Below are 15,810 nucleotides of genomic sequence, written 5' to 3' on the forward strand. Positions count from 1 at the left end.
CTGGAACTAAGAGACACTCAATAAATATTTGTTAGATAGATGACTAAAATCCAGTCTTAACATAGCCACCTAGGAAAAGACAGGTTAGCCTGCACATACTTGAGATAATACAAAAGAAAACAACAAGCTTATTCTGAAGACCCTCGGTCAAAAAGCAATCTACTTGTTAGGCTGCCTCATCAATATCATCCCAACCATTCAAATTTTTTAACCCGAGTATCTATGCCTCATCCTTTGTGGACCTATATTCTCACTTAAAAGCTGGCATTCTTGGGGCGCCTGGGTGGCGCAGTCGGTTAAGCGTCCGACTTCAGCCAGGTCACGATCTCGCGGTCCGGGAGTTCGAGCCCCGCGTCAGGCTTTGGGCTGATGGCTCAGAGCCTGGAGCCTGTTTCCGATTCTGTGTCTCCCTCTCTCTCTGCCCCTCCCCCGTTCATGCTCTGTCTCTCTCTGTCCCAAAAATAAATAAACGTTGAAAAAAAAAAATTTAAAAAAAAAAAAAAAGCTGGCATTCTTGCCAGTCCAAAACATGAATCATCTAGACCTCCTCTTGAGCAAACACCCCTCTAATGCCTTACCTGGTTAGGGTTCCTACTCTTCTAAGTCACATACCACCATAATCACACCATTAAGGCACAATCATTCTCAGAGTCCCCAGAGCCACGCAAACTTATAATCTCTTACTATAAAAGGAAATGCAAGTTGACAGATACAAAATAGATATTTGGTTATTTTTTAAATAAAATGAAATCCTACTTTACATAGAAGTAAACTAATTGGAAAGATGATGCCAAGTATTTTTTGTTTTTTAATTTTTTTTTAATGCTTTTTTATTTTTGAGAGAGAGAGACAGAGTGCGAGCAGGGGAGGTTCAGAAAGAGAGGGAGACACAGAATTCGAAGCAGGCTCTGTGCTCTGAGCTGTCAGCACAGAGCCCAATGCGGGGCTCAAACTCACCATGAGATCATGACCTGAGCCAAAGCCAAATGACTGAGCCACCTAGGCGCCCCGTATTTCATTTTTTAAAGCAAAACAAGAAAAAACGTAAATCAAGGAAGATTTATAGGAACATGACGAATGATAAAGACATAAAGGGTTAAAAAACCAAGACAGTACCCTCTCCACACACCAAGCCCTTAAGAGTTCCTAACGGCTCCAAATCTTCCAAAGAGGGGAAAATCCTTTAGTATCAAAGTGTGACCCATTTTATTATTTTCTTAAAATTTTTAATGTTTATTTTTGAGAGAGAGCGAGAGAGAATGAGTGAGGGAGGGGCAGAGAGACAGGGACGAGACACAGAATCCGAAGCAGGCTCCAGGATCTGAGGTGTCAGCACAGAGCCTGGCGAGGGGCTGGAACTCATGGACTGTGAGATCATGACCTGAGCCAAAGTCAGATGCCTAACTGACAGAGCCACCCAGGCACCCCAAAGTCTGACCCATTTTTAGAACTTCTTCATCCCCAATTTATCTAGAGACAATGTGCCACCAAGACATGGTCGGTGAAACCTTAAACTGGTACCTTCTTATTGTCATTCTCTCCTAAAAGCAACGTATATATTAGCAATAAGATTTTAACCTACCTTTTAAAATGTTAAATGTCATTTTAATACAACCTAAACCATAAGGTATCACTGATAAGACAGTTATAAATAAATGATTAAAGTTTAAGTCTTCTACTTTTTATCTCATTTTCATAATTAAGAATTAAAAAGCATTTGGAGTAGAACACCAAAAGCATTTAGATTTACTAATGCTAATTTTTCCAGAATAGTTTTGGGAGGGAGGGATAATAACACCTGTTTTATTCCAAAGATAGACTTAACACAATACATAATTTGAGATCTAACTAGCTATGACAATTCATGAAATCAAGTCTAAACTGCTCAAGTCAATATTTAAATAACTGTGTTATCTAAAATTTGTATTCCAAATGCAATGAAAGGCATGGAGATAAGACATAAACCCTTAACATGCACATATCTTTATCATATATTAAAATGTTTAGAAGAGAGAATGTAACAAATCTTATACCATAAAACTTTAAAAAATATATTCTAGATGACTTGGTAACTGCTAAAGTTACCTCTAAAATTTGTACCCAAGAACAACAGTGACAAAGATTAGACTACTTCTGCAAGAAACTACTTTTTATTATATTCAAATTACTTTCCCAGGATGTCACTAATGTGAATATTCAAGCAAAACAAAGTTTGCTTTGAAAGAAAAAACAAAAACATAATCAACTATCATAATTAACATAACCACTTAGTAGACTAATTAAGGTTTCAGACTACAAGTTAAAAGACTTATAAATATACTGAGAAAACATGTGAATGATCGTAGAATAATATATTTATTATTTCTAAATTACTATTAACTAATATTGGTTTAATGCTTTACTAATTACATAGTATTGCATGTATATACATATTTCCTTGCAACATTTTAGCAGGCATTACTATTGTCCCCATTTTAACTTACGATATAATTGAAGCTCAGATGATTAAACAAAACTGAAAACCTCTGTTTTTTTTTTTTTTTTAAGATTATTTTTTTTAGGTTTACTCATTTTGAGAAAGTGTGTGAACATGAGCAGGGGAGGGGCAGAGAGGAAGATCAAGAATCCCAAACAGGCCCTGCACTGTCAGCAAAGAGCCCGACACGAGGCTGGAACTCACAAACCATGAGATCATGACCTGAGCCAAAATCAAGAGTCAGACGCTTAACTGACTGAGCTAGCCAGGTGCCCCAAAACCTGTGTTCTTAATTGTGTCCTCTTAAGTCTATATGGTTGATCACACCAATGTCAACGTAAACAACATGTCTGTTTTTCTTGAGAGTGCTGGGTAAAAGCACAGGTTGTAGAATAAAATAGACCTGGGTTCTAACCGGGGTCTGATCAATGACTACCTCTGCCACCTGGGGAAAAATCATTAAATTCTCCATAAAAGGAGGGTAATATTTACTTTGCAGTGTTGTTGTGAGATTAAGTGAAATAAGGAACATAGGAAGGATTTAATAACAGCATGCCTGTTTTGCCAGTTCGTGAGCCTGAATAAATTTTACCTTCTGCCCTTTCTGCTTCTGCTCTAAGGCCACAAGACATTGCTAGAGAAAGCAACAGAACAGTGCTCACTTAGCCAATCACAAATTTATGGCCTAGGACAGTTTTCTCATTAGTAAACTAAGACGTAAATAAATACCTATTTCCTAGGACTGTTTTAAGGATTCCATAAGATGGTGCATGTAAAATATTAATTATAGCGCTTGGCATATGCTAGGCACTTGGTAAATGACCAAATTGTAATCATTCTGTAGCTTAGCAATCTTTTTTATTTATTTTAGGTGAACTCCTTAGCATACTTCCAGAAAGTGTTACTCTACACTCTCTTCAACAATCCTTAAGCCCTAAATGCATCAGATCTTTCTGGTAAAGAATTTGCCTGCCTACTTTATTGAAAATATGGGCAGTCAGCATGACCTTGCCCAGCTCTTTTCTTCCTTCAAACACTCCTTTACCAACTTAAAATCTCTCGTACATTCTTCAGGTCTCAGACAAATAGGGATCCTCACTGAACTCTTTATGCAATTCATTCATTCATTCAACAAATTTTACTGAACATCTATGAACACTTTTCAGGTGTTGTGCCAAGTGCTGAGTATGGTGGTTAAAAAAAAAAAAAAAAAGGCAGAAATGGTCCCTACTCTCAGGGAGCATCATATGGGAGGGGAGATTGACACTATAGATAGATGTTTACAAATTCCCTTTCTCTTTCCTCAAGCCTTGTTTCCTCAATTATTCCAGCACATCCTCCACTTCCAAGAGTTTCACTGATTCTGCCCTCGCCAACATGAAAACAATCTTTGTTTGGCCCAGTCATCCTCTATAGCTAATATGTTCTATTGCCCTTCTTCCTAACTTCTCAAACTTCTAGAACAAATATTCTATTTCCATTGCCTCCCTTTCCACATAAGGTCAATAAAGACTAAGAAACCTGTGTAACTTCCTAAAAATATCATCCATGCTGAAAGTATCAAGTACACCCTACTTTTGAGATTCTTCTCTTTCTTAGTGCCTAGGATCCCAGACTGATAATTCTGCTTTCACTTTAGGTTTCTCCATTTCCATTCCAAATGGTGATTATTCCTTTAAAGTTGAGTCCCCTGTTCTCTAAACTTCTCTCTATACTCTCCATCTGATAGCTTATTTACCCTCAAAGGATTTTTCTCTTATTTTTATTTCAATGACTCTCAAATCCACATATCCATTTTTCTTCTCAAAGAACAAGGCCTTTCACAATACAAGTACTGAATAAATAATCACAGAATGAAATCAAGAACAAACAAGCCAACGAGTCAACCAATAAGAATTTCTACTGTGTTAAAGGTGGGGGGCAGGGCACAAATCAGAGAACTCAGCCTCCTTATGAATTTTTGCCCCCTTTTGCTAGTTAAAATCAAGAGCTCCCACAAACACAGCCTGAAATACATTCCATTAAGCTATATCCCTTGAAAATTTCCTAAAACAAATTATCTCTGCTGGAATTTGGTCCCTAATTCCCTTCTTTCCCTTTAAATTCCCTCTCCATGACACCTTTTAATAAGCCAGCACAAATTTTATTATAAGCCAGCACAAATTTATTTTATTATACTCAGTGTAGAAACTTTACTGAGTACTCCATGTCAATCTAACCTCTCTTTCCTATGAATGATTCACACTTACAATATGTAAGAATCTATACCAAACCTTGACTGAATCCTCAATCAATAAAGTACAGAGATGTGACTATACATCTACATACATATATGAAATTACCATCCACATTCATATGATTTTCCAAAGGTATGTATATAATAGAACCAAATCTGAACTCAGTCCGCCTCTATATCTGTACCCTATATTAGTTCTTTCCAACATTTTTCATGTCACTAAGCACACATAAAATGATATTTGTAAAGCACTCTACAGTAATGGCAGAAACTGCTCACAGTTGAAGGCAATTAGCTTTGACTAACCCAGGTCTAGCCCAGCTTCATCAAGGGTTCAAGGGATCAACAGTGGAGTATACTGGAAATTCACTAGCTGTACACCAGATAAGAAACTCTGCTGTACACATTCATTCATTTGGTATATACTAGGACCTGCCATATAACAGGGACTCAAATATACATACGTGTGTGGCTTACTGATAAAGGACAACATTGTTATGTTCAAACTGCCTACAGGAGAAAAATGAGAGCTGAAGATTTTCAATGTCTATATTTTTATAACCAATTTATATAACGCTAGTTCATAATCTTTAGTGTGCATCAATTTCTCCTGGAATTCTTGTTAAATCACAAATGGTGGGACCCACCCCAGAGTCTGATTCAGAGAGCGTGCATTTCTAACAAATTCCCAGATGATGAAAAAGCTGATGCTGCTGGGATAGGTCTTGGGAGAACCACTGGTCTTAAAAACAAAAACCTAAGCAATAAATATGACCCATACTTACACCACCACCCTCAGCCAACTATTTAATCCTTTGGTAGTCAAATTTTGATGACATAAGTCTGTTTTAAGTCATGATGCAAGCTGGATTCTAGAACAAAAGATAAGGTTTTTAAACAGTGCTAAATGTTCCTTGACCCAATTATAACAACATGTAGTAGACCTTACGTATGCAATCATCAGGGACAGGAATTTCAGCAACATAAAATGTTCATGAGATACATATTGTGCTTAATATCCAATAGAGCCCGGTCAAAGCAATTCAGAACAACAATACTATAAGCAATCTGATTAAGAGGACACATTGCTTTGAATTTATTAGAAGAATTATCCAGTCCAATTTAATTCTTAAAGCTAGTGGCTGATACAATTTAATATTTAAGTTCCAAGTGAAAGAGTATTTTAGGGGTATGTTCTTTTCAGGCTTTAAATAGAGGTTTGATTAATTTTATCTCTTAAACACAGGGTGAGGCTTTTTCTCAGGTAGACTGGCATGTAAATTAAAATTACAAGTAAGAACAACTCGCATAAAACTATCCTGTAATTAATTAAATCTATTTTACTTCCATAAAGCATAGGTGTATTTACTTTATGAATTTAAGAAATTGTTTATGGAATAAGGCATTTAAAACTTCAAATACCTCTTATAGAATCATTCACAAATCCAAAGAATCCAATTTGGCAACCTAAGTGCAATTAAAATTTTTTTTAATGTTTATTTAGTTTTTGAGGGACAGAGAGAGACAGAACCCGAGTGGGGAAGGGGCAGAGAGAGAGGGAGACACAGAATATGAAGCAGGCTCCAGGCTCTGAGCTGTCAGCACAGAGGCCGATGCAGGGCTCAAACCCACGAACTATAAGATTATGACCTCAGCTGAAGTCGAGTGCTTAACCAACTGAGCCATCCAAGCACCCCTCTAAATGCAATTTTAAAATGTCCTCACGCCCCAGTGACAAGGGTAACTGAAAAGGCTTTTGTTTTTCAAGTTCTGATCTAAGAGAGTGACATAAGAAGAACCTACACTCACTTTTTCCATGGACACACAAATCCACAGCTCTTCATAAAACACTTCTTAAAGAAGAATGGAGGGCTGACTAAACAGCTTCTGCACTACAAAGGAGAGAATGGCAAGAACAGCAAGAGAGGCAGATACAAGGTAACTAACAAAGGGAATCCCCGACTGGAATGCTGCGGTGGGGAGGGAAAGCATTGAGGGACCGGAAGCAGGTCACCTGCCCTGGAACACAAGAAAAAGAAAAAAAAAAAAAAGCCTAACTTAAAAGAACAATGAGCATATAAAAGAGCCATCCCTATAACACTGCCAAAGGGCAGGGGTGCTGCTGGAACTCTCTGTGGCTCTAAGGGACTGGTGAAGACCATGGTTTACACTTTCCCTCTAACTTGAGAGGGCAGAATGGGGCAGAGTCTGGTCCCCACAGACAGCTTGCTGCCTTATCCAGCACCATGTCCCTAGCCCACATCAGCCCCTGAAGGACCAGGGAAAAGAAAAGAAACCGTGGTTTCAAAGGGCAACTAGCGTACAAAAAAGCCAGCTCTAGAACTTGGCCAAATGGTGGGAAAGAACTCTCTTCAGGTTAGAGTGGCTGGCAAGAGCCTTGGTTTATATTCCCCCTTCATCCAGATGATGTGAAAGGGGGCAGGGTCCGCGCATCCTAACTGACCTGCCACCTCAGTGAGCCCTGATACCCTGGCCTACACCAGTCCTAGCCATTCCACCAAGGTGGCCCCAGGGCAGTGCACACATGGACACCCCCAAACACTCCAGGTTCATGCCACATCAGATTCAGGCAGCTTGCTGGGACACATCCAGTGCAGAGCACTCTGGGGCCTCCCAGCCAACACCTGCCTCAGTTCCAGCCATGTGACAGGGCGCACCCTGTGCAGAACACCCAGGACACCCAACCCAGGGGCACCTGGCTGGCTCTGTCAGTGGAGCACATGACTTGATCTCAGGGTTGTGGTCTTGAGCCCCATGCTGGGTATAGAGAACACTTAAAAAAAAAAATCTTAAAAAAAAAAAAACTTCTATTATTTTTTTTTTTTAAAGGACACTCAACCCAACCTCTACTCCAGCTACCCTGAAGGACCCTCCCTGCACTTAGCAGCCTGGGTTACCGTGACTTATACCCACTTCAGTTTCAGCTATCCTGCCAGGGTACCCTCAGTGTGGAGAAACCCAGAATCCCCGGGTTGCACCCACCCCAGTATTGGCTGTCCTGCCAGGGTACCCTTTGCATGGAGGGCCCAGGGACCACAGTGACCCATAACGACTTCAGCTTTAGCTATAATGGCAGGGTTTCCTCTGTGCAGAGCGCCCCAGGACTACCCCAGCCTGTGCCCACTTCAGCTGTAGCTGTCCTGCCAGGGCATCCTTTGCATAGAGAGCCTTAGGACGAACCCCAGCCTAGGCACACATGGGCCACACAAACAATGACCATACACAAAATCATTTCTTCAAGTTTAGAAGCAGCTGTCCCACCTAATTCATAGAAACAAACACAGAGAGTAAAGCAAATTGGAGGGACGAAGGAATATGCTTCCCCCAAAACACAAAACCTCAGAAAAATAAATGAAAAAGAATATTCCTGGTAAATAGTTTAAAGTAATGATCATAATGATATTCACTGGAATGGAGAGGAGTATGGAATAACTCAGTAAGACCTTTAACAATAAAAGAGAAAATATAAGAAAGAACCAATCAGACTTGAAGATTACAATAACTGAAACAAAAAAATATACTAGGGGGAGGCCAGAGTAGATTAATGGATGTAGAAGAATAGATCTGTTATCTGAAAGACAAGATAATGGAAAGTAGCAAGGCTGAAAAGCAAAAAGAAAAAAGAGTTTTATAAAATGAGGATAGGTTAAGGGATATCTTGGACAAAATTAAGTGCTCATTCACATTATAGAGGGCCCCAATGGAGAAGACAGAGAAGGGGCAGAAAACGTATATGAAAAAATAATAGCTGAAAACATCCCTAATCTATAAGAAAAAAAAGACCTCCAGGTTCAAGAACCACAGAGAGTTTCAAACAAGTTGAACACATGGAGGCCCATGCCATGAAATATAATAATTAAAATATTAAAGGTTAAAGATAAAGAGAGAATTTTAAAAGCAGCGAGAGAAACAGTAAGTTACATACAAGAGAAATCACATAAAGCAATCAGCTGATTTTTCAGCAGAAATTTTGCAGGCCAGAAAGGAATAGCATGATGTACTATTCAAAGTGCTAAAAGTAAAAAAACCTGTGATCAAGAATACTCTATCCAGCGAGACTATCATTTAGCAATGAAAAAGAAATAGTTAAAAAAAAAAAAAAGTTTCCCAAATGAAAGTTAAAGGAGTTTATCACCACCAAACTGGCCTTAAAAGAAATGTTATAGAGTGCTCGCTTTGGCAACACATATACTAAAATTGGAATGATACAGGAGACAGGAAGATGGCTGCGTAGGAGGACGCTGGGCTCACCGCGCGTCCTGCTAATCACTTAGATTCCACCTACACCTGCCTAAATAACCCAGAAAACCGCCAGAGGATTAGCAGAACGGAGTCACCGGACCCAAGTACAGACGAGAGGCCCACGGAAGAGGGTAGGAAGGGTGGCGAGGCGGTGCGCGCTCCACGGACTGGCGGGAGGGAGCCGGGGCGGAGGGGCGGCTCGGCAGCCAAGCAGAGCCCCGAGTGTGGCTGGCAAAAGCGGAGGGGCCTGACGGACTGTGTTCCGACAGCAAGCGCGGCTTAGCGTCTGGGAGGTCATAAGTTAACAGCTCTGCTCGGAAAGTGGGAAGGCTGGAGGACAAAGGGAGGGTGAGCTGCGGAGCCCCCTGACGACAGAGCTCAGTTTGGCGGGGAACAAAGGCGCTCGCCACCGCCATCTCCCCCGCCCATCCCCCAGCCAAAATCCCAAAGGGAACCGGTTCCGGCCAGGGAAATTGCTCGCTCCGCGCAAACACCCAACTCTGTGCTTCTGCGGAGCCAAACCTCCGGCAGCGGATCTGACTCCCTCCGGCTGCCACAGGACCCCTCCTGAAGTGGATCACCTAAGGAAAAGCGAGCTAAGCCTGCCCCCCCCCCCCGCCGCCGTGGCCCTTGCCTTCCCACCCCAGCTAATACGACAGATCCCCAGCATCACAAGCCTGGCAGTGTGCAAGTAGCCCAGACGGGCCACGCCACCCCACAGTGAATCCCGCCCCTAGGAGAGGGGAAGAGAAGGCACACACCAGTCTGACTGTGGCCCCAGCGGTGGGCTGGGGGCAGACATCAGGACTGACTGCGGCCCCGCCCACCAACTCCAGTTATACACCACAGCACAGGGGAAGTGCCCTGCAGGTCCTCACCACACCAGGGACTATCCAAAATGACCAAGCGGAAGAATTCCCCTCAGAAGAATCTCCAGGAAATAACAACAGCTAATGAGCTGATCAAAAAGGATTTAAATAATATAACAGAAAGTGAATTTAGAATAATAGTCATAAAATTAATCGCTGGGCTGGAAAACAGTATACAGGACAGCAGAGAATCTCTTGCTACAGAGATCAAGGGACTAAGGAACAGTCACGAGGAGCTGAAAAACGCTTTAAATGAAATGCAAAACAAAATGCAAACCACCACGGCTCGGATGGAAGAGGCAGAGGAGAGAATAGGTGAACTAGAAGATAAAGTTATGGAAAAAGAGGAAGCTGAGAAAAAGAGAGATAAAAAAATCCAGGAGTATGAGGGGAAAATTAGAGAACTAAGTGATACACTAAAAAGAAATAATATACGCATAATTGGTATCCCAGAGGAGGAAGAGAGAGGGAAAGGTGCTGAAGGGGTACTTGAAGAAATTATAGCTGAGAACTTCCCTGAACTGGGGAAGGAAAAAGGCATTGAAATCCAAGAGGCACAGAGAACTCCCTTCAGACGTAACTTGAATCGATCTTCTGCATGACATATCATAGTGAAACTGGCAAAATACAAGGATAAAGAGAAAATTCTGAAAGCAGCAAGGGGTAAACGTGGTCTAACATATAAAGGGAGACCTATAAGACTCGTGACCGATCTCTCTACTGAAACTTGGCAGGCCAGAAAGGAATGGCAGGAGATCTTCAATGTGATGAACAGAAAAAATATGCAGCCGAGAATCCTTTATCCAGCAAGTCTGTCATTTAGAATAGAAGGAGAGATAAAGGTCTTCCCAAACAAACAAAAACTGAAGGAATTTGTCACCACTAAACCAGCCCTACAAGAGATCCTAAGCCCTGTGAGACAAAGTACCAGAGACATCACTACAAGCATAAAACATGCAGACATCACAATGACTCTAAACCCGTATCTTTCTATAATAACACTGAATGTAAATGGATTAAATGCGCCAACCAAAAGACATAGGGTATCAGAATGGATAAAAAAACAAGACCCATCTATTTGCTGTCTACAAGAAACTCATTTTAGACCTGAGGACACCTTTAGATTCAGAGTGAGGGGATGGAGAACTATTTATCATGCTACTGGAAGCCAAAAGAAAGCTGGAGTAGCCATACTTATATCAGACAAACTAGACTTTAAATTAAAGGCTGTAACAAGAGATGAAGAAGGACATTATATAATAGTTACAGGGTCTATCCATCAGGAAGAGCTAACAATTATAAATGTCTATGCGCCGAATACCGGAGCCCCCAAGTATATAAAACAATTACTCATAAACAGAAGCAACCTTATTGATAAGAATGTGGTAATTGCTGGGGACTTTAACACCCCACTTACAGAAATGGATAGATCATCTAGACACACGGTCAATAAAGAAACAAGGGCCCTGAATGAGACATTGGATCAGATGGACTTGACAGATATATTTAGAACTCTGCATCCCAAAGCAACAGAATATACTTTCTTCTCGAGTGCACATGGAACATTCTCCAAGATAGATCATATACTGGGTCACAAAACAGCTCTTCATAAGTTTACAAGAATTGAAATTATACCATGCATACTTTCAGACCACAATGCTATGAAGCTTGAAATCAACCACAGGAAAAAGTCTGGAAAACCTCCAAAAGCATGGAGGTTAAAGAACACTCTACTAACGAATGAGTGGGTCAACCAGGCAATTAGAGAAGAAATTAAAAAATATATGGAAACAAACGAAAATGAAAATACAACAATCCAAACGCTTTGGGATGCAGCGAAGGCAGTCCTGAGAGGAAAATACATTGCAATTCAGGCCTATCTCAAGAAACAAGAAAAATCCCAAATACAAAATCTAACAGCACACCTAAAGGAAATAGAAGCAGAACAGCAAAGGCAGCCTAAACCCAGCAGAAGAAGAGAAATAATAAAGATCAGAGCAGAAATAAACAATATAGAATCTAAAAAAACTGTAGAGCAGATCAACGAAACCAAGAGTTGGTTTTTTGAAAAAATAAACAAAATTGACAAACCTCTAGCCAGGCTTCTCAAAAAGAAAAGGGAGATGACCCAAATAGATAAAATCATGAATGAAAATGGAATTATTACAACCAATCCCTCAGAGATACAAACAATTATCAGGGAATACTATGAAAAATTATATGCCAACAAATTGGACAACCTGGAAGAAATGGACAAATTCCTGAACACCCACACTCTTCCAAAACTCAATCAGGAGGAAATAGAAAGCTTGAACAGACCCATAACCAGCGAAGAAATTGAATCGGTTATCAAAAATCTCCCAACAAATAAGAGTCCAGGACCAGATGGCTTCCCAGGGGAGTTCTACCAGACGTTTAAAGCAGAGATAATACCTATCCTTCTCAAGCTATTCCAAGAAATAGAAAGGGAAGGAAAACTTCCAGACTCATTCTATGAAGCCAGTATTACTTTGATTCCTAAACCAGACAGAGACCCAGTAAAAAAAGAGAACTACAGGCCAATATCCCTGATGAATATGGATGCAAAAATTCTCAATAAGATACTAGCAAATCGAATTCAACAGCATATAAAAAGAATTATTCACCATGATCAAGTGGGATTCATTCCTGGGATGCAGGGCTGGTTCAACATTCGCAAATCAATCAACGTGATACATCACATTAACAGAAAAAAAAAGAGAAGAACCATATGATCCTGTCAATCGATGCAGAAAAGGCCTTTGACAAAATCCAGCACCCTTTCTTAATAAAAACCCTTGAGAAAGTCGGGATAGAAGGAACATACTTAAAAATCATAAAAGCCATTTATGAAAAGCCCACAGCTAACATCATCCTCAACGGAGAAAAACTGAGAGCTTTTTCCCTGAGATCAGGAACACGACAGGGATGCCCACTCTCACCGCTGTTGTTTAACATAGTGCTGGAAGTTCTAGCATCAGCAATCAGACAACAAAAGGAAATCAAAGGCATCAAAATTGGCAAAGATGAAGTCAAGCTTTCGCTTTTTGCAGATGACATGATATTATACATGGAAAATCCGACAGACTCCACCAAAAGTCTGCTAGAACTGATACATGAATTCAGCAAAGTTGCAGGATACAAAATCAATGTACAGAAATCAGTTGCATTCTTATACACTAACAACGAAGCAACAGAAAGACAAATAAAGAAACTGATCCCATTCACAATTGCACCAAGAAGCATAAAATACCTAGGAATAAACCTAACCAAAGATGTAAAGGATCTGTATGCTGAAAGCTATAGAAAACTTATGAAGGTAATTGAAGAAGATTTAAAGAAATGGAAAGACATTCCCTGCTCATGGATTGGAAAAATAAATATTGTCAAAATGTCAATACTACCCAAAGCTATCTACACATTCAATGCAATCCCAATCAAAATTGCACCAGCATTCTTCTCGAAGCTAGAACAAGCAATCCTAAAATTCATATGGAACCACAAAAGGCCCCGAATAGCCAAAGGAATTTTGAAGAAGAAGACCAAAGCAGGAGGCATCACAATCCCAGACTTCAGCCTCTACTACAAAGCTGTCATCATCAAGACAGCATGGTATTGGCACAAAAACAGACACACAGACCAATGGAATAGAATAGAAACCCCAGAACTAGACCCACAAACATATGGCCAACTCATCTTTGACAAAGCAGGAAAGAACATCCAATGGAAAAAAGACAGCCTCTTTAACAAATGGTGCTGGGAGAACTGGACAGCAACATGCAGAAGGTTGAAACTAGACCACTTTCTCACACCATTTACAAAAATAAACTCAAAGTGGATAAAGGACCTAAATGTGAGACAGGAAACCATCAAAACCTTAGAGGAGAAAGCAGGAAAAGACCTCTCTGACCTCAGCCGTAGCAATCTCTTACTCGACACATCCCCAAAGGCAAGGGAATTAAAAGCAAAAGTGAATTACTGGGACCTTATGAAGATAAAAAGCTTCTGCACAGCAAAGGAAACAACCAACAAAACTAAAATGCAACCAACGGAATGGGAAAAGATATTTGCAAATGACATATCGGACAAAGGGCTAGTATCTAAAATCTATAAAGAACTCACCAAACTCCACACCCAAAAAACAAATAACCCAGTGAAGAAATGGGCAGAAAACATGAATAGACACTTCTCTAAAGAAGACATCCAGATGGCCAACAGGCACATGAAAAGATGTTCAGCGTCGCTCCTTATCAGGGAAATACAAATCAAAACCACACTCAGATATCACCTCACGCCAGTCAGAGGGGCCAAAATGAACAAATCAGGAGACTATAGATGCTGGAGAGGATGTGGAGAAACGGGAACCCTCTTGCACTGTTGGTGGGAATGCAAATTGGTGCAGCCGCTCTGGAAAGCAGTGTGGAGGTTCCTCAGAAAATTAAAAATAGACCTACTCTATGACCCAGCAGTAGCACTGCTAGGAATTTATCCAAGGGATACAGGAGTACTGATGCATAGGGGCACTTGTACCCCAATGTTCATAGCAGCACTCTCAACAATAGCCAAATTATGGAAAGAGCCTAAATGTCCATCAACTGATGAATGGATGAAGAAATTGTGGTTTATATACACAATGGAATACTACGTGGCAATGAGAAAAAATGAAATATGGCCTTTTGTAGCAACATGGATGGAACTGGAGAGTGTGATGCTAAGTGAAATAAGCCATACAGAGAAAGACAGATACCATATGGTTTCACTCTTATGTGGATCCTGAGAAACTTAACAGGAACCCATGGGGGAGGGGAAGGAAAAAAAAAAAAAGAGGTTAGAGTGGGAGAGAGCCAAAGCATAAGAGACTGTTAAAAACTGAGAACAAACTGAGGGTTGATGGGGGGTGGGAGGGAGGGGCGGGTGGGTGATGGGTATTGAGGAGGGCACCTTTGGGATGAGCACTGGGTGTTGTATGGAAACCAATTTGTCAATAAATTTCATATATTTAAAAAAAATAAAAATAAAAATAAATAAATAAATAAATAAATAAATAAATAAATAAATAAATAAAAATTGGAATGATACAGAGAAGATTAGCATGGCTCCTATGCAAGGATGACACGCAAATTTGTGAAGTGTTCCATATTTTTTTTAACAGAAGACCATGGGGGAGGGGAAGGGAAAAAGAAGTTAGAGAGGGAGGGAGGCAAACCTTAAGAGACTCTAAAAAACTGAGAATAAACTACGATTGATAGGGGGTGGAAAGGAGGGGCAAGTGGGTGATGGGCACTGAGGAGGACACCTGTTGGGATGAGCACTGGGTGTTGTATGGAAACCAATTTGACAATAAATTTCATATTAAAAAAAATAAAATAAAATGTCCTAAATGTAAGGTTGCTCTAATAAAAAAAAAAAAAACAGAAAAGAAAAAAATGTTATAGAGACTACTTTAGAAGAGGCCATAATTAGACATATGAATAAATAGAAAATAGGTGAATAAAAAGATGTAAAATATGATTCTCTCTCTCTCTCTATATATATATATATATGGTAGAAAAGGGAGTTTGAAGATGGCAGCATAGGAGGACGCTGGCCTCACCGCGCGTCCTGCCGATCACTTAGATTCCACCTACACCTGCCTAAGTAACCCAGAAAACCGCCAGAAGACTAGCAGAACGGATTCTCCGGAGCCAAGTGCAGACGAGAGACCCACAGAAGAGGGTAGGAAGGGCGGAGAGGTGGTGCGTGCTCTACAGACTGGCGGGAGGGGGCGGAGGGGCAGCCCACCGGCCAAGCAGAGCCCCCGAGTCTGGCTTGCAAAAGCAGAGGGGGCCTGACGGAATGTGTTCCGACAGCAAGCAGGACTTGACATCTGGAAGGTTATAAGCTAACAGGTCTGCTCAGAGAACGAGAGGGCTGGAGGACAACGGGAGGGAGAGTTGTTGAGCCCCGGA

General features: G+C 40.7%; 1 protein-coding gene and 1 non-coding gene across 2 annotated transcripts in view; one reads left to right on the top strand and one right to left on the bottom strand.

Annotated features, from left to right (window-relative positions):
* PRIM2 (DNA primase subunit 2) overlaps positions 1–15,810 on the bottom strand; it is a 358,287-nt gene that overhangs the window by 108,781 nt on the left and 233,696 nt on the right. The window lies entirely within an intron of this gene.
* On the top strand, positions 14,904–15,006 carry LOC124529447 (U6 spliceosomal RNA). The gene has a single exon (XR_006966345.1). It is a non-coding gene; the product is annotated as a U6 spliceosomal RNA (small nuclear RNA).

This window comes from Lynx rufus, unplaced genomic scaffold (genome assembly GCF_022079265.1).
Source record: "Lynx rufus isolate CCGP_SWC_20201006 ecotype Redwood Valley unplaced genomic scaffold, mLynRuf1.p SCAF_6, whole genome shotgun sequence".
NCBI classification, from domain to species: domain Eukaryota; kingdom Metazoa; phylum Chordata; class Mammalia; order Carnivora; family Felidae; genus Lynx; species Lynx rufus.